This window comes from Hyla sarda, chromosome 5 (genome assembly GCF_029499605.1).
Source record: "Hyla sarda isolate aHylSar1 chromosome 5, aHylSar1.hap1, whole genome shotgun sequence".
NCBI classification, from domain to species: Eukaryota; Metazoa; Chordata; class Amphibia; order Anura; family Hylidae; genus Hyla; species Hyla sarda.
In genome coordinates, this window is record NC_079193.1 from 369,412,780 (window position 1) to 369,431,705 (window position 18,926).

The window sequence follows — 18,926 nt, forward strand, 5'->3', positions numbered from 1 at the left end:
TTAGGTCAATTTTGAGCCGTCTTCTTATAATGGTAGTCTCATGCATGTCAGCCTTAGGAGTGGCGAATTATACTCTTTATAGTGATGACTTTTAGGGTAAATTAGTACAGTCTGGTCTGGGCTAAATGGCAATATTTGGAACTCTTTTCCACTCCATTGTCAGGGATAACCCTTTACTAGAACCCCCCCCCCCCTAAAATCTAACCTTTATTGGTATGTTAAAATTATACCCCACACAAAAGTTTAAAATTTCAGCAGAATTGGTATGATGTGTACACTTGTTAGGGATATAAGGGTCCAATTGAGCACTTATATATTCGTGTGCTTTATATCCGACACATGTCAGCTATTGGTACCCTATCCCTACACTGTAATTATCCTCCGCTGTGTTAAAGACAAGCAACTACTAGCCTCCCTGACGTTTCGCTGAACGGATCAGCTTTGTCAATTATCCTCGCTACCCTTGACAAAGCTATCCCTAACAAGTGTATAACTGATAACAAGTGTACACATCATACCAATTCCGCTGGCATTTTAAACTTTTGTGTGGGGTATAATTTTAACATACCAATAAAGGTTTTATTTTAGGGGGGGTTCTAGTAAAGGGTTATCCCTGACAGGGGGCAACTTCTTAAAGGTTGTAGGCATGGTGATATCACAAACTTTTAACCATAAAGAGAAAACCAAACTAATTATCTGAGGTGTAAAAAAGGTTGGTTCCTCCAAGATCCTTGAGCCTTTTATCTAATATTGTGTAATTAAGAAAAATTGACCATCTTACAAAGGCAATGACAACAACTATATAATCTGGCATAGATTAAAAATAAATACATAACTCTACCATAACTAAATAAAAATATTCCTATGTGGGGCGTCCTCACAGTATAACATATCTACATCCTATTATAAGGTGTCATATGGCGGCATCCAACATGGAGAGTCTGTCTCCGTAGAATGGAACCGCAGGGACCCCGGGTACTTCTGTACAAATTTGATTTGCTTTTAGTTTTGTCCATGTGCCAAAAAACATATCGTCAAGTTACTCAGCCATTGTTCATTAATGCAAAAGGCTGTAAATATATTTATGGTTTGTGTACATCTCACAGATTAAAGTTCCATTTCAGGTTTATACCGCGCATCACTTGGGACAAAGGAAAAGGCTTTTTATGAATTCATTGTTGAGAATATATCTCGAAATTTCCCACAGGGCCGTCTGGCTGCTGCATTATTTTGTTTTTACACCAATGATGCTTCTATCACATTTTCCATTCAGGCAGGAAAAGTAATACTAGCAAAGTTTTTGGTGCCATCTACTTAAAGGGGTACTCCACTGGAAAACATTATTATTATTATTATTTTTTTTAATCACCTGGTGCCAGAAAGTTAAACAGATTTGTAAATGACTTCTATTAAAAAATCTAATCCTTCCAGTGTTTATCAGCTGCTGTTCTTTTCTTTTAGAATTTCCTTTCTGTCTGGCCGCAGTGCTCTCTACTGACACCTCTGTCCATTTTAGGAACTGTCCAGAGCAGGATAGGTTTGCTATGGGGATTTGCTTGTTCTCTGGACAGTTCCTGACATGGACAGCGGTGTCAGCAGAGAGCACTGTGGTCAGACAGAAAGAAAATTCAAAAAGAAAAGAACTTCCTCTGTAGTATACAGCAGCTGATAAGTACTGGAAGGATTACGATTTTTAAATAGAAGTAATTTACAAACCTATTTAGCTTTCTGGCACCAGTTGATTAAAAATATATGTTTTTACCCCTTTAAAACCATATCCGACTACATACATAGACTTTTCTTAGCCCAAAGTTCTTCTAGTTTGATTTACTTTAAAGGGGTACTCCGCTGCCCTGTGTCGGAAGCTCCGCTCGCAGCGTCCGGAAGTTTATTGTTCGGAACGCTGTGTGCGGGTGTCACGATGCCGGCTGGCAGGAGGTGGATCCTCTGTGCCAGAGAGGGATTGGCGTGGACCGTGCTAGTGGACCGGTTCTAAGTTACTACTGGTGTTCACCAGAGCCCGCCGCAAAGCGGGATGGTCTTGCTGCGGCGGTAGTAACCAGGTCGTATCCACTAGCAACGGCTCAACCTCTCTGACTGCTGAAGATAGGCGCGGTACAAGGGAGTAGACAAAAGCAAGGTCGGACGTAGCAGAAGGTCGGGGCAGGCAGCAAGGATCGTAGTCAGGGGCAACGGCAGGAGGTCTGGAACACAGGCTAGGAACACACAAGGGAACGCTTTCACTGGCACAATGGCAACAAGATCCGGCGAGGGAGTGCAGGGGAAGTGAGGTATACATAGGGAGTGCACAGGTGAAGACACTAATTGGAACCACTGCGCCAATCAGTGGCGCAGTGGCCCTTTAAATCGCAGAGACCCGGCGCGCGCGCGCCCTAGGGAGCGGGGCCGCGCGCGCCGGGACAGGACCGAGGGAGAGCGAGTCAGGCACGGAAGCCGGGGCGTGCATCGCGAGCGGGCGCCACCCGCACCGCGAATCGCATCCCGGCTGGAGGCGGTATCGCAGCGCACCCGGTCAGTGGATCTGACCGGGGCGCTGCCGTAGCGAGGATGTTGCGAGCGCTCCGGGGAGGAGCGGGGACCCGGAGCGCTCGGCGTAACAGCGGGCTTCCGTGTTCAGGGCTGCCCCTCGTGACATCACGCCCACCATCGCGCCCCCTTCCCATAGACTTTCGCTGAGGGGGCGGGACAAAGGGGGTGGGCGTGACATCACGAGGGGCGGCCCTGAACACGGAAGCCCGCACACAGCGTTCGGGACAATAAACTTCTGGACGCTGTGAGCAGAGCTTCCGACACAGGGCAGCGGAGTACCCCTTTATGTAGAAAGTAGAAATTCATATAAAACACATTTAAGTAAAGCTGTTTCAAGAAAAAAAAAAAACAGCACAAAGGTATGCATGATTGAGATCTGCTGGTGCTAGAAAAGAAACATGGGGCGGGGGGGGGGGGGGGGGGTATTTATTATTGGTTTTACCCTGGATTTGTGGTGTACATTTGTCTCACAGTTTGTCTCAGATGCTGTTTTGAGACTTTTCGTTGTGACTTTTGCTTTAGAGGGTTTTTCTAAAAGAACATACAAAGTCATGATTTCATTCAGTGGGAAAGAATTCAGTTTGTCGCATCTGCGCTAAATTAGGCGCAAATCTACACCAACCCTGACTTGGCTTACAAAACTGACTGCAAACAGCATTATTAAAAAGTTGCACATTTTGTCGCACGGGATACTCATTCTGTGGTTTTCTGGAAAAAATGTTTAATAAAGAATTATTAATGGTGTCAAATTCCCATATACCATAACTTTCCTAACCAAACACATCCATAGGGGGCTCCTAAATGTCTCATAAACAGGGCCGGTACCCTTGGGATAGGGAATAAGATGTCTAGAAATTGAGTAAACCTTTAGGGTACGTACCGATTACGCACCCTATTTTACGCTGCACAAGATATGCTGCGTATTCTCATATTATCATACACACAGGGCTAGCCTGTGTTTTCAGAGAAGATTGGAGGCGGAGCCGTGCACTGTCGTGACTGTGACGTGTGGCCCCGCCTCCAATCTTTACTGAAAACGCAGAGCTACCGCCGGCTAGCCTTGCGTGTATGATAATATGAGAATATGCAGCGTATATGCAGCTGAGTAAGCAGTACGTGGGACCGTACCCTAAAACATGTAGTCCTAGAATAACAATACAATAAAAGGAGAATGAATGGTTGGCACTCACCAGTCCTCAAGGGGCAAAGCAGTGCTATTTCTTTATTTCAACGGTGCATAAAATCACATCACATTGTAGGACCATTCAACGCTCTTCGGCATATGGAACGGGTGACAGCTGTTGCGCGTGCACGCGCAATAGCTGTCTCCCATTCCATATGCCGAAGAGCGTTGAATCGTCCTACAATGCCGCAGGCTAGCCCTGTGTGTATGATAATATGGGAATATGCAGCGTATTTTGCACTGCATGAAATAGGGTGCCTAATCAGTACTTACCCTAAAGGTTTACTCAATTTCTAGACAACTTATTCCCTATCCCAAGGGTACCAGCCCTGTTCATGAGACATTTAGGACCCCCCTATGGATGTGTTTGGGGGGGTCTGATGAAGCGTGCATGTGCACGCGCAACAGCTGTCTCCCATTCCATATGCCAAAAAGCGTTGAATCGTCCTACAATGCCGCAGGCTAGCCCTGTGTGTATGATAATGAGAATACACAGCGTATTTTGCGCTGCGTGAAATAGGGTGCCGAATCAGTACGTACCCTAAAGGTTTACTCAATTTCTGGCCAACTTATTCCCTATCCCAAGGGTACCGACCCTGTTCATGAGACATTTAGGACCTCCCTATGGATGTGTTTTGGAGGGTCTGATGAAGCATGCATGCGCACGCGCAACAGCTGTCTCCCATTCCATATGCCAAAGATCTTTGAATCGTCCTACAATGCCGCAGGCTAGCCCTGTGTGTATGATAATATGAGAATATGCAGAGTATTTTGCGCTGCGTGAAATAGGGTGCCTAATCGGTACGTACCCTAAAGGTTTACTCAATTTCTAGACAACTTATTTCCTATCCCAAGGGTACCAGCCCTGTTCATGAGACATTTAGGACCCCCCTATGGATGTGTTTGGGGGGTCTGATGAAGTGTGCATGCGCACGCGCAACAGCTGTCTCCCATTCCATATGCCGAAGAGCGTTGACTCGTCCTACAATGTGATGTGATTTTATGCACCGTTGAAATAAAGAAATAGCACTGCTTTGCTCCTTGAGGACTGGGGAGTACGGCCCATTCTCCTATTATTGTATTTGTGGGATATCTACCCTTTCCTGGGCTTCTAGCACCGTGACAGGTGCACTTCGTGCCGATCACGGTCCCCATTTGCATGACTGCAAGTGCTGGCTCGACGTCCGGTCAGAGCGAGACAAGGGGTTTGAGTGCCAACTTCTGTTCCTTTTGGATTACCTAGAATAACAATATGTAAGGAATATTTGTTTTATTATTTATTTTATTTTTCATTATTTTACAGTACTTTAACAAGGAAGTTCACCCTTTCTTCTAACTCCATCTCTGATGTATATTTTGTAAAACAACTCAAAAGTTTAACCAGGGAGAAATACGACGGGGAAAGTTCCAATGTCACTTCCTAATATTTACATGTATATATTTTTTCTGGCTTAATTTAATGTTCCCGCCTGTGATGTGGTTTAATGAGACCTCATGGAGATGCATCTTGCTTTGGAAGGGTTAGGTTCTTGCACGCTTTTGATGTAGCTTGAAAGTAACCTTGAGTCACATATTTCTCATTGAGCACCATTGAAGGTGTGAATATATTACCGGAATGCCGAGTAAATTACCTGCGCAAATCCAAGGCCTTTCAACCTCATCGCCTTTCAACCTTTTTTGACTGCAGTTATTTGTAATTAAAGTGCTTACTAAATATATGTATTCCAATAGAAGGTACGAGTGCATTCCCTGAAGTCATTAGTCTATATACAACTATGAGAAACTCTCTGCCCCTTCCAGATGTCCTTTATATTCATCGCTGTCATTATAGACGCTATAATATATTTAGTTTCTTTTTTATGTTTTTGTAGAATTTATATTATTCAGATCTACTTATAGATTTAGTGCATGCATTTCAGATCCTGCTACAGGGTGTAGCTCAATTTTGCAAACCCCATCTAAACACTTGAATATGTCTGCTTGGCTAGTAAGACGTATTGGTCTTTTGGCCCATTGGATTTTGAAATATCTGACCAAATTTCATCCATTTACACTTGATCAGACATTATTCTTTACAAACACTGTATACTTCAATATTCCTTTATAGGTAAAGGGGTTATCCAGGTGGTAGTTATGACTTGGAAAGATCCTTGGAAAGATGTATCGTTGGATAGCCTTGGTGAACAAGTATGTTCCATTGTATAAGGCCCTTTATGTTAGTCGTAAGTGCCTTAAGAAGTTCGATATGGTGTGTACCCTCTGGTTGTTGGTGGCAGAGTCGTCCGATAGGCCGGGTGGCCTATCTCAGTAGCTTGCTAGGGGAATCTGCAGCTGGATTGGTTTCCAGGCTGGGGTGGGGGGAGGGTGTTGGTGCGTGTTGGTTCCCTCTTGGGGCCTCGGAGTAACCTCTGTGTACCTTATGATACCCTTTGGTTTACCCAACCAGCTTCTTCTTGTTTGCCGGGGTGCGTTGGGACCTGTGGGAGGGGATGTTCTTTTCTGTTTTTGTATGTGTTATTTCGCCGGTGGCGATGTTTGTTAACTTCATATGTAAGATATATATATATATATATATATATATATATATATATATATATATATATATATATATATCAACTGGCTCCAGAAAGCTACGCAGATTTGTAAATTACTTCTATTAAAAAATCTTAATCCTTTCAGTTCTTATGAGCTGCTGAAGTTGAGTTGTTCTTTTCTGTCTAAGTGCTCTCTGATGACACCTGTCTCGGGAACTGTCCAGAGTAGAAGCAAATCTCCATAGCAAACCTCTTCTACTCTGTGCAGTTCCCGAGACAAGCAGAGATGTCAGCAGAGAGCACTGTTGCCAGACAGAAAACAACAACTCCGCTTCAGCAGCTGATAATTATTGGAAGGATTAAGATGTTTTAATAGAAGTAATTTACAAATCTGTTTAACTTTCTGGAGCCAGTTGATATATTATTTTTTTTTTTTTTCCTGGAATACCCCTTTAAAGGAGTACTCCGGAATATGAAAACTTACCACCTAAGGATAGGGGAAAACTTTCATATTGTGGGGGATTCATCCGCTGGGACCCCCAGCAATCTACCCCCCACCCCCACGATCTCTTGTACAGGACCCCAGCTCTTCGGCCACATAGCAAGTGTCGACCACCGCACGCGTCTGCCGACACACCCTCTTAAAGGGGTATTCCAGGCAAAACCTTTTTTTATATATATCAACTGGCTCCGGAAAGTTAAACAGATTTGTAAATTACTTCTATCAAAAAATCTTAATCCTTCCAATAGTTATTAGCTTCTGAAGTTTTCTGTCTAACTGCTCAATGATGATGTCACGTCCCGAGAGCTGTGCATGATGGGAGAATATCTCCATAGGAACTGCACAGCTCCCGGGACGTGACATCATCATTGAGCAGTTAGACAGAAAACTTCAGAAGCTAATAACTATTGGAAGGATTAAAAAATTTTAATAGAAGTAATTTACAAATCTGTTTAACTTTACGGAGCCAGTTGATGTATAAAAAAAAGTTTTAGCCTGGAATACCCCTTTAATGCAGCTCTAAGGCAGAGCCGTAGATTGCCGAATGCAGCGCTCCAGCTCTCCCACAGAGCTGTAATGAGGGGGTATGTCGGTCACTGCTTTGTGCAATGGTCTAACACACAGCCTTCCTGTGGACTGCCGGGGCCCCATACGGGAGATCACGGGGGGGAGGGGGTCCCAGCGGTCGGACCCCCCTCCATCTGACACTTATCCCCTATCCTAGGCATAGGGGATAAGTTTTTATATACCGCAATACTTCTTTAAATTGTACAAGCTGAACAGAGGCATTAGTGTTTTGTATTATGGAGCCGTAGACACTACTAGTACGAGTACATTGCCATATGAAGGAACCATTAGATGAAAGGACTTGGTCAATATGCACGTAATTGGAGGCTTATTGATTGATACATGTACTTCTAGGATACAATACAGTTTCTATATGGTTGTACCATAAGGTTGATTGTAGAGTGCCTACAGCTACATAGAGCAGAACCGTAAGGACTCCGGTCATTAGGCAGCAGGCAAGGTATAAGACATATGGGTGGATATACCTGCTTCTAATCACTGCTTCTATGATAGAATACAGTGCTTTAGTGCCATGCCATAAGGCGGTATGTGACTACAGCTACATAGAGCGGAACTGCAAATATTATTTACAAGAAGACTCTGTTCAGTATGCACACTGTTTAAAGGGGTACTCCACTGCCTGCTCAGCGTTTGGAATAAACTGTTCCGAACGCTGGAGCCGGCACCGGGAGCTCGTGATGTGATAGCCCCCCTCATGATGTCACGCCCCTTCCCATAGACTTGCATTGAGGGGGCGGGGCATGCTGTCATGAGGGGCGAGGCTATGACATCACGAGCTCCAGCATTCGGAACTGTTTGTTCCAAACGCTGAGCAGAGGAGTACCCCTTTAAGGCATGTGGATGGCTATGGCCCTGTTCCTATTATAGAATATGGTGCCACGTGGAAGTACCATAAAGTGAGACAGGGAGACTCTTTAAAAGAAGACTTTGGTCTTTATGCATAACATTTGAAGCATATAGATGGATGTACCAACTACTAGGCACTGCTTCTAGGAAAAATATGGGGTCGTGATGATGTTTGAAGCATGTAGATGGATATGTCTGCTTCTAGGTACCATAAGGAAGCATAGAGAATTCTACATATAGTAGAACTATAAGGATTGTTTGCAAGAAGATTCTGGCCAGAATTTACAGTGTTTGAGACTAGTGATGAGCCGCATAGGCCATATTCGAAATTTGCGATATTTCACAAATGTTTGGAGGAATATTTGTCCTATATTTGCAAATTTGCATATTCGTTCACTTTTTTCATCCAAATTTCGTAATAAAATTAGCAAAATGTGCATGCGCGATTATATCTTTCAACTAACTACTTTCCTATTGGTTGCTAGGGATGTTGTTAACCTCTGACAACTCTATTTGCATCCTTCTCATTGGCCCACAAGCTAAAACAAGGGAGGGATCAGTGTCCTCTGGAAGTGCCTATATTTGCAAATTTTTGCATATTCGCATATTTACCTTCTTTGGACCACAAGCTGGAAGCAGGGAGGGATGATCATCATTGTGATGTGTACTGTGAAAAAAAAGAAAAAAGAATATATTTTGCTATGTTCTAAATATTCGCGAAATCGCGAAGTGCCTATATTCGCGAAAAAAATTGCTATTCGAATATTCGCGCTCAACACTATTTCAGACATAAAGATGAATATTCATGTATCTAGGCTCTGTTACTAGGGTAGCATATGGTACGTTATGGAGATACCATAACCTTGTATGGGGGGGACTCTTTACCTTCATCTAGAAACTTCTAGGAAAAAATATTGTTCTATATGGAAAATAATAAAGCAAAACTGGCACTGTGATTGAAGCTTAAAGACTATATGTAACTATAGGTGTGGGTGCTCAGAACTTCCCAGGCCTGACTCCTGTCCTTATAATCCAAATAATCCAAAAAAGTAGAGATGCGGCACTCCACTCAAACAAATAGAACAATTTCAACAAATCCGCCATGTTTGAACCTACGCTGAGGGAGGAGCAGAAGACAACAGTAACCAAACTTCTTTGGAAGCCATTCACTTGCTGCTTTGGAAAACAGATTCAGTAGTGATAGGTGTACAAAATGGATGATGTGCAGAGTGACAATGGTCTTTTGGCATCATTTTTCCTGGTGGACTTAAGACATAGTGGCCGCTAGACATGTTATTCCCTATACAAAGGATAGGTGATAACATGTCTGATCGTGGGGTCTGGCCTCTGGGGACTCTCGCGATCTTCTCTGCGGCACCCCAGTCATCTGATGCATGGAGCAAACTCCGCTTCATGCCGGATGACTGGCGACCACAGCTGCCACACCCCTCCATTCATGTCTATGAGAGGAAGAGTGATGGCTGTGCACTAGCCGTCACACCTCTCCCATAGACATGAATGGAGGGGATGTGGCATTTCAAGCCCCAGGCTTCCGTGTTCGTTAACACCACCGCGCTGGGCCAGAGGGGGGCTGTTGGCAAAGAGGCCTCTTCGCTGTAAACCCCAATCTATGTGCATCCCCCCCCAGTGATGATGTGAGTATCACATGTGTGATATGATGAGTGCTGCTATTTATTCCTTACTTGGATATTGCTGAAAGACTCGAGAGTAGAGCACCATTGTATGCCACTAAGGTATTGCTTCACACTCCCTTTGTAGAAAATTAATGCTGCAATTATCCCTGGTGTCGGTGTGGCTGCAGTACCGGACTATTCTGACTTTTAGGCTACAATTTGCCTCTGGTCCTCTATGGTTAGCTGTTATAGAGCAAGGGGCCCGTATAGTTTTCTTGTATAGGATCCCTCTGCTGTATAAGTCTCACCATGATTATTACTGAAGTTTGGTCCTCAACCTCAGGAATCGCTGTTCAGATACGAAGGAAATTTGGATGTATTGGGCCAGTTGGTTTTCTAGGTTTGGAAAATTAAGGAAGATATTGGTCACAAGGATTCTCATTGTGTTATACACACTGGCGGCTTTTTAAATTGAATTGTTACAAAACAGTCATCCCAATCACAAAAATTTCTGCAGCCATTACTCTACCTTAAAGGGATACTCTTCCCCTAGACATCTTATCCCCTATCCAAAGGATAGGGGATAAGATGTCTGATCGCGGGGGTCCCGCCGCTGGGGACCCCCGCAATCTCAGCTAAGCAGCAGCCCAGACATCCAGCACTTCCCACCGTGCTTGATAACTGGCAATGCGGGGTGGAGGTCATGTCCTGCTCATGACATCAAGCCTACGCTCCCTCAATGCAAGTCTATGGGAGGGGGCGTGACGGCTTAGACTTGCATTGAGGGGGCGTGGCCCTGACCTCACAAGCGGGCGTGGCGATGACATGACAAACCTTCAGCACTGCACCTGATGCTCTAAACGAACGCCGGGTATAGCAAGAAGATCGCAGGGGTCCCGCCGCTGGATAGGGGATAAGATGTCTAGGGGCAGAGTACCTCTTTAAGTATATTAATCATAGTGTCTATAGTCATCTTAGGACTGTTACAGTTTTTCATTCATGCATTCATTCATTTTTAGACATACTGGAGCTTTTAGTTTGGATAAGTCCAAGTAAGAAGTGAAGTGCAAGTGGAAAGCAACTTTACAGATCTGAAACAATGCCGACTGTCTTGAGAATTGTGTCGGAGTGTCAAGAAGCTGTGTAGGAGCTGTGACAACACTTGTCTCCTGCCAATCTGCAGAGCCCCAGGGGGAATGGTACAGAATATTGATCATTAACACATGATCTCTTCTAAATAATCAATAAATACTTGTCTTCTACTTTGGTATTCGGGAAAATTAAATTCAGGCTATTAAAGTGATAATGAGCCAATCCAAACCACAACTGGATACTATTATCTACAGTACTTAAATTAAAAATAGAACATAATAATAATGATAATGATGATAATAATAATAATAATAATAATAATAAAGGAATCAACAGCAACTAAGTGATGGTTTTCAGGTAGCAAATGGCCATTTTTGTTGGATAGGGTAAGGGATAATAATAGCTAGTATTATTTATTTATTTATCAGTTAAGACACCATTGAATTCTGAATTAATTTAAAGGAGATCTCCCGCGAAAATTAACTTATTCCATTTCCACAGGATAGGGGATAAGTAGCTGATCACGGGGGATCCTGGGGCATCCTGGGCCCTCCGCGATCACCAAGACGGTACCCGCGCTCAGTGAAGAGTACGTGCTGCAGCCGACACGTGCTCCATTAATTTCTATGGATGCACAGAAAAGACCCAAGAAAAGCTCTTGGGCATCACCGTCACTCCCATAGAAATAAATGAAATGCATGCCATCTACCAGAAGACAACATGCGCTTCTCACTGAGATTGCCGGGGTTCCATCCTGGAGAATGTGGGGGCCAAGGGGAAATTATATGTTATGAATAATGAAGTCCATATGACGAAACCTGTCAGACCTGTCTTGTCACTCCATGTGGTGATGCCGTATGTATTTTAACAAGCTTCAATAAAGTTTAAGAATGTTTTCTTACCGAACCCTGTGACTGCTGGTCATCTCTTCCGTTATACACCATTACATATACTTTATTTTTTATTTTTCATTAATATAGTATAATTTAGATCCATATCCTCTCCCCAGGCCTCTGCTCCTCTCTACATCTCCCCATACCCCTAAATTACAGGTGACATCTCCTCTGATCTGAGTCATTCACTTTTCCTTTTCTTCGCTCTCTGTGACCACCATAAAGGTTTCTCCTGGCCAGGACTTGTCTCCATAGAATTAGCCAAACAAACATTTAAGCTCCTTTTTCCAGTTACAACCCCCCAATGTGTATTGCCTCGACCAGCATTAGTGCCCGCTTTGTGCCCCCATACAATAGTTAGGCCCCCTCTGTGCCCCTATATATAGGCCCCCATTCTGCCACCATACTGCCCCGCTTCAGTGCTCAACTGCTTATCCAGTCTGGGGACCTTCTGCTATGGCCTATAACAGTAGGTCCCTGTTCCAGAGGAGCAGTGGAGCACTAGAGCTGATGGTAGTTACTGTCCGGTGCCCTTGCTTCTCCTCTGCTGTCTTCCTGCTCCGCTCTTAGGGGCAGTGACATCTGCGTACCAGCAGCCTCGGCTCATTTCTTTTAAAGTGGTTGTGGTCCCTTTAGAAGCAGTGACAAGTGGCTGCAGCCACCATTACTGATTTATTTTCGATTACCCCATGGGGAACTGCTAAGTACCCTTGAGGCTGCTCTAGACCATTGGTATGTGATTAAGTCCATAAGACGAAACCTGTCAGACTTGTCACTTCGTGTGGTGGTGTTGGGCCAAGCTCCGGGCTGTCCATGTCACACAGCAAGTACTTGAGGGTGAGAGCTGGATTTCTTTTTTCATTGCTTGTTAACTTTTAACCCTTAATGCAGTAGAGTAGTAAAGTCTGATGGTACAACACCCTGCAAGTCTGACCGGACTTGAACCAACCATATGAAAATAATTTTCGCTTCGAAAATTTGACTTTGATCATAATGGCCCTGATTTACTAAGAGTGGAGTAAAGGTTTCTTTGTGGGTTTTGATTCCCTACAATATTTTCCATGGTATTTACTAAGGTTTCCCTACATTTTGCACTTTTCCCTACACTTTGCTTATTTTACACCTGCTCTAATCTGTTGGGTTTTCCTCAGCTGAAATCCACCACATTTTCTGTAAAAAAAAATCCTTAGTAAATGTGTTGGATTTTTGTGCAAATGTCGGGAACATGCCCCTTTTTGGTGACCATGCCCCATTTTCTTGACGGCCATGCCCCTTTTTTGAGGTTTTCTTAGTAAAATGGAGAGTTATTATTTTTTTTTTTTTTCAAATATGGGGCAAATTCTGTCGCCAATCTGGCGCACAACCCAACAAAATATGTCAGGTTTGCAATAGTAAATGAGGGCCAATGTGTTGCTTAAAGTCTTTCTTCTCTCTGCTTTTCTGTGCTGTGGAATACAAACTAATGATCCTTCTAAGTCAACTATTTCTGACTGCGGAGGAGTTGACTAGTTTTCTCCAATGGGACGACTGACAGAAATTCTATACAACTCCTGACGCTGTCGTCATTGCTGTATGTCGCATGTCTTCTGTATTAAAAAACACTCCAGGAAGATTAAAATCAATATGTGTGTCTCTTTGTCTTACATTACAGTATTTGTACAAACAATAGACTTGAAGGGGGTTTTGCAAGACTTGATAACCTTTTTCAGGGACAGGCTCCCGTTGCTCGATCGTTGAGGGTATAACCTCCAGTCCGCCTCCCAGTCAGCACAATAAGGTTGTTGGCGTAATCTTTCAAGTGGTGCATTGCTACATTATATACACTAGCACTGCTACTTATCTGTTCAGACAATTATGTCTAATATTACTGTGGCTCCTTAAAGCGTACCTGTCATGCCCCAGAAAAGAATAATGCTTGTATATGTTACTCAATAGGTCATGCAGATGCTTTAATATCTTTTTTATGTGTCTAGCTTCTAAATTTGGCTCACTTATCCCTCCGTTCTGCTGCTCATTTATTCTGACATTCACTGCTCAGGAAGGGGCGTGCCCGAGGCAAGCACTGAACCCACCCTCACTCACCATGCATTCACTTCCTCCCTGAGTCTTCTATGCTGTGTTGGGGTCTCTTCATCCAATCACTTCAGGCTGCTCTGTAACCCCCTCCTCTCTGTTTTCATTCTGCAGTCTCATAGGACAGGAGTGAGCACAGAGGAGTGTTAGTCCCACCCTCTCTTCCTTGACTTTGCCCCAGCCTGTGCTTCAGCTGGGACAAAAATGATTCTGCAGCCATTATTCTGTACATATACATAATTTTTGATTCTGGCAGTGCCTATTTACCTGTGTTGGTTTACAGGGGTCTAGGAGGGCAAATCAATACCAAACAGACATTGATGAAGACCAATCCTTAAGTCATTGCATCAGATAGCAGTCAGCTATTTCATGGGCATGCATGTGTTTTGAATGGGGCTAAAGGAAAAAGGTGCTGCCAGACACCTCTATTAGTGGGTTGTCTTTCCTAAGAACAAAAAGACATATCGAACCACGTGATCCTTTTTTTTCCCTCTGTTACTATTACGATGTTATCGGACATTGGTGAAGACTTGTCTTGAGGCCCCCAAAGTCATTGGGTTTGTGTGTCATTAAATAATGTGTATGACTAGCTTATGGAGAGGAGAACTTGTGTCAGGTTTTGCCACTTAGCTCTATTTAAAGGGGCACTCCACTGCTCAGTGTTTGGAACAAATTGCGTTGGGAGCTTGTGACATCATAGCCCCACCCCCTCATGATGTCACGCCCCTGCCCCCTCGATGCAAGTCTATGGGAGGGGGCGTGACAGCTGCCACGCCCCCTCCTATAGACTTGCATTGAGGGGGTGGGGTGTGGTGTCATGAGGGAGCGGGGCTATGCCGTCATGAGCTCCCAGGGCTCCAGCGTTCAGAACAGTTTGTTCCAAACGCTGAGCAGTGGAGTACCCCTTTAAGAGCATCTGTCACATAGATTCACCACAAACAACCACCCCCATATCCTAGTGTCGCCATGCAAAACATACCTGTTCATGCAATCTTGTGTCTTTATTATCTAAAAAAAAAATAATCCTGTTTTTCACTGTGTCCGAAAGGCATGGCCAGTGGTCCGCTGTGCCCCTGGGACACAATGCCTTTCTCCACTATGTCATGCCACTTTGACACGTAGGGTTCTCCTTCCAACAGCTTACCCCCTTCCTCTAGTGACAGTCCCCGCTAGTGGCGCACAAGTGGACAAAACACAGAAAACTGCCAATGGTGGAGTCAAAGCAGTGTGACATAGTGGGGTTGCAGACCCCTGGTCTTGCTTCTTGGACATGGTGAGGCACAATATAAACAATTTTTAGCAAAAAAAATCTCAAAATTGCATAAAAAAGGTATTTTTAGAATGGGAATACTAACCCCTGCAAAACTATAGGAAAAGTTGTTGGATCTGTGACTGATGATTTTTGAAGCAATTTGCAACTCCAGACACTACTAAGGCTGGGCCAATAGACAACAGTTGTAATGTTTCTGGAATAACGAAGGAAGAAATACTGACAAAAAAGTGTCCGCAATTCAGGAACCTTCTCTACTAGCCAGAGAGCGGTTACACAGACTTTCTCTTCTAGGACCTGGGACTTTTTTGTATTGCACATACAACCCATCAGGGCTCAAGCCCTGCAGGAAAGCATGGGAATGGAGTTCCTGCACTTTTTCCACAGCTGGAACACTGTTCCCATTAGCAGGAGTCCTGCAGGACCAGCCCTTGAGTAGGAATCTTTGATGAGTTCCCACACTTTTTTTTTCCAGGACTTGAACCCTGCAAACCATTTAGGAGAACTAGATATCTTCTCCATGGGGAGATAAGGATAAGCTATTGCTCTGGTTGTGACTTGTCGCTTTTGAAAACAAAAGGGTCAGGTATTAAAGGGGTATTTCAGGAATCAAAAAAACATGCATTTTTTTCTTTCAAAAACAGTGCCCTCCTTGTCCCCAGGTTGTGTGTGGTATTACAGCTTGGCTCCATTTACTTCAATGAAACTGAGCTGCAGAACCGCACCCAAACCGGAGACAAACAGCAAGAGGTCTTGATTCCTGAAATACCCCTTTAACACTTTACATCCCTGAAACTTTTTTTTCCCCCAACATTTTTTGTCGAAGTTCTGGGGCATCCCCATACATAAAGGTTACGCCTACCCCCTTTCACCCTCCCCCATACCATTTTCTTCCTTTTCTTTCATTTTCTGGGTTTCTTTTATCAGTCTTTATGCCTTCCAGCCGGCGGCCATGTATGACCCCTGACCTGTGGGGAGGTAATTTGTATACAAGAATCTAGGTGCAGGTGCCCTCCTCAGGGCGCATGTTCCCCCATACTATTAGGGAGAGCGTTAGATTAATCCAATTTTGTGCTGACCTCCAATGTCTCGATTTTCTTGCCCGGCATTCCTCAAGGGAGCACTTGTACGGGATATGGTTACTTTATGTTTGGGACTTTGATGCCTCCCACTGAACTGCATTACCATACCCCAGATCCAGAAAAGAGCTCACCTACATTCATGTTTTCTTTTTGATTGGCTGTGTACGGCACTCTACTGTTTGTTCTCATATTTACTTATAACACTCAATAAAGTTTTACTTAAAAAAAAAAAAAAAAAAGATAACGCCTACATACACATTAGTGAAAATGTTGCCAACTTTCTAATGTGAACGGGGGTCTCCTGAGGGATCATGTATGTTGAATTCTGCCTGATCCTTTTCTTCTGGGGTAGATAATCACTGCCATAGGCGCATTCATATATGTATAGGCATGACAGAAACTGTTCCGTGCGGCACTGCTAAAATCCCACCAATGTGAGACAGGTCAGACACGCTGCTGTGTAAGTGAGCACCCAAGTGGCGGTGCTCACTCCAATAACGCACATTATGCCAAATCCGTAATAACACAAGGTAGGAACAAGGATAGCACTCACCATTGTACTTGTATGCAGATCGACTTTTATTTCCTACTGCTCATGGAGAACACAGACGTGGACACCGGCTTCCTAGACACGGCAGGTGCAGGCGCCGGAGCGTTCAACGCTCCGGCGCCTGCCCCTGCCATGTCTAGGAAGCCAGTGTCCACGTCTGTGTTCTCCATCAGCTGTAAAAAATAAAGTCGACCTGTAGACAAGTACGGTGGTGAGTGCTATCCTTGTTCCTACCTTGTGTTCATATATGTAGAGGGATTGGGAGACATAGTAGTCGGCGGAATTAATATTCATCTAACAGCTATTGACATTGTATGACCACCTTTAGTCTGCCATTCCTATGGAAATCGGAGCGTTTGGGTGACTTTTCAATCCTTTCGTTTACGCTTTCAATGTTTTCTTACATTGTGTTTCGTATTGTAATAATCTAACAATGTGTTTTGCCTTTCAGGTCTTCTTATCCTACATACTGCTCAGATGGCTGCGGAATTGCTCAGTATTCACCAACGTGCCTACAATGACTACATAGCTTGGAAACGATAACTCATTATTTATTATTATTATTTTCTTTCCGGTAGAAAAAGAATTTTCAGAACACTAAATTATCCATGGTAAACGTCCACAAGTGGTTTATTTTCTAGAAAACCAATAAATTCCTTCTTTTATATGTTTCCTGTTGGAAACGAAACATTTGTGTCGATTGGTCGATCTTTATATTTCATATACTAACTGAGTACCTGGCATTGGCCAGTCTTTCTTCCTTACCTTGTGGGAGAGGAAAAGCAACAGTGACACTTTTGTCCTCATATCCTGTTCTCATACCCCTAACTCATATCCTCTCCTAATATACCGTCCTAATATTTCCTCCTTATATCCCGTCCTCGTATCCCGACCTCATATCCCGTCCTCATATCCCGTCCTCCTATTCCCTCCTCCTATTCCGTCATAATATTCCGCCCTTATATCCCATTCTCATATCCCGTCCCCCTATCCTGTCCTAATATCCCATCTATATCCTATCCTCGTATCCTGTCCTCATATCTCGATCTCATATCCCATCCTAATATCCCGTCCTCATATTCCGCCCTCATATCCTGTCCTCATATCTCACCTCACACTAAATATTCTCTGCCTCTTGCTGTCAGACAGTCAGTAGGATGTTTAAAAGTCCTGGGCAATCTCCACAGCCGGAGAGTAATGCGATCAGGAGATGTACCAAATGTTCCATTGAGATGTACCAGACTTTCATGGGACTTAAAAAAACTCCCACTCTTGCATAAGGATGTGGATTACGGTTGATTCAACTGTACCTTAATTTAGTTGACATATAAGTTGCATGTGACGAAGATTTATTGAAAAATCTTCATCATTTTGGAAGTTATGCTGGAACATACACACACATACATACATACATATACACAAACAAACACACACACACACATGCATACATATACACAAACACACACACACACATATACACAAACACACACATAAATACATATACACATACATACATATACACACACGACACATGCCAAGACGCAATGTTGAAATTGAAAGTCCCATTTTAATATATATGTCTCTGTTTTTTGAGACAACATAGTATTGTTTTTTTCCTTTGATATCTTTATTTCCTGTAAATCATTTGTGCAGCTTCCTATAGTTTATTCCTGAGTACCAGTTCATAAAATAGAAATATCCTGGAGCTGGAGGTGCAGAGAACAGAAACAACAATGATAAGGACTCAGAGTATCGAGGATCTTTATGAGCAAAGATCGAAAAATGTTAGTCTTCAGAAAATATTTTTTTTTTTTGGGGGGGGGGGGGGGGAAAGGGGGGGGGGGGTCATGATCATTTGTACATTGCATGTGTGTATAGGAGGGGGGTGTTCCCTACATCTGCCGGGCCTGACATCACAGCCATGGCCACCCAAACCCGACTTTCTAAGCATAAATGTTCAGAGCGATGGGGTGCTGGGCCAGAGATCCCAGTGGCCATACTCGGGGAGTGGAGTGGTTTTACACGAAGGAGGCATGGTCGACCCCCATTGCAAAAGATTTTTGCCTGCTAGTTGTAATGGAAATCTCCACCAGCTTAGCGCAAAGATTTCCTCCCATGTGCCTCTTAAG

The 18,926-nt window shown here is 43.7% G+C and overlaps 1 protein-coding gene across 3 annotated transcripts in view; it reads left to right on the forward strand.

The window, feature by feature from the left end:
- KHDRBS3 (KH RNA binding domain containing, signal transduction associated 3) overlaps positions 1-17,489 on the forward strand; it is a 130,518-nt gene extending 113,029 nt beyond the window's left edge. For all 3 annotated transcript variants that reach the window (XM_056522806.1, XM_056522805.1, XM_056522807.1), the window contains one exon: positions 17,249-17,489. The gene's annotated coding sequence lies outside the window, so the exon portion shown is untranslated. The remainder of the gene's footprint in view (positions 1-17,248) is intronic.
- The last annotated feature ends 1,437 nt before the right edge of the window (positions 17,490-18,926 follow it).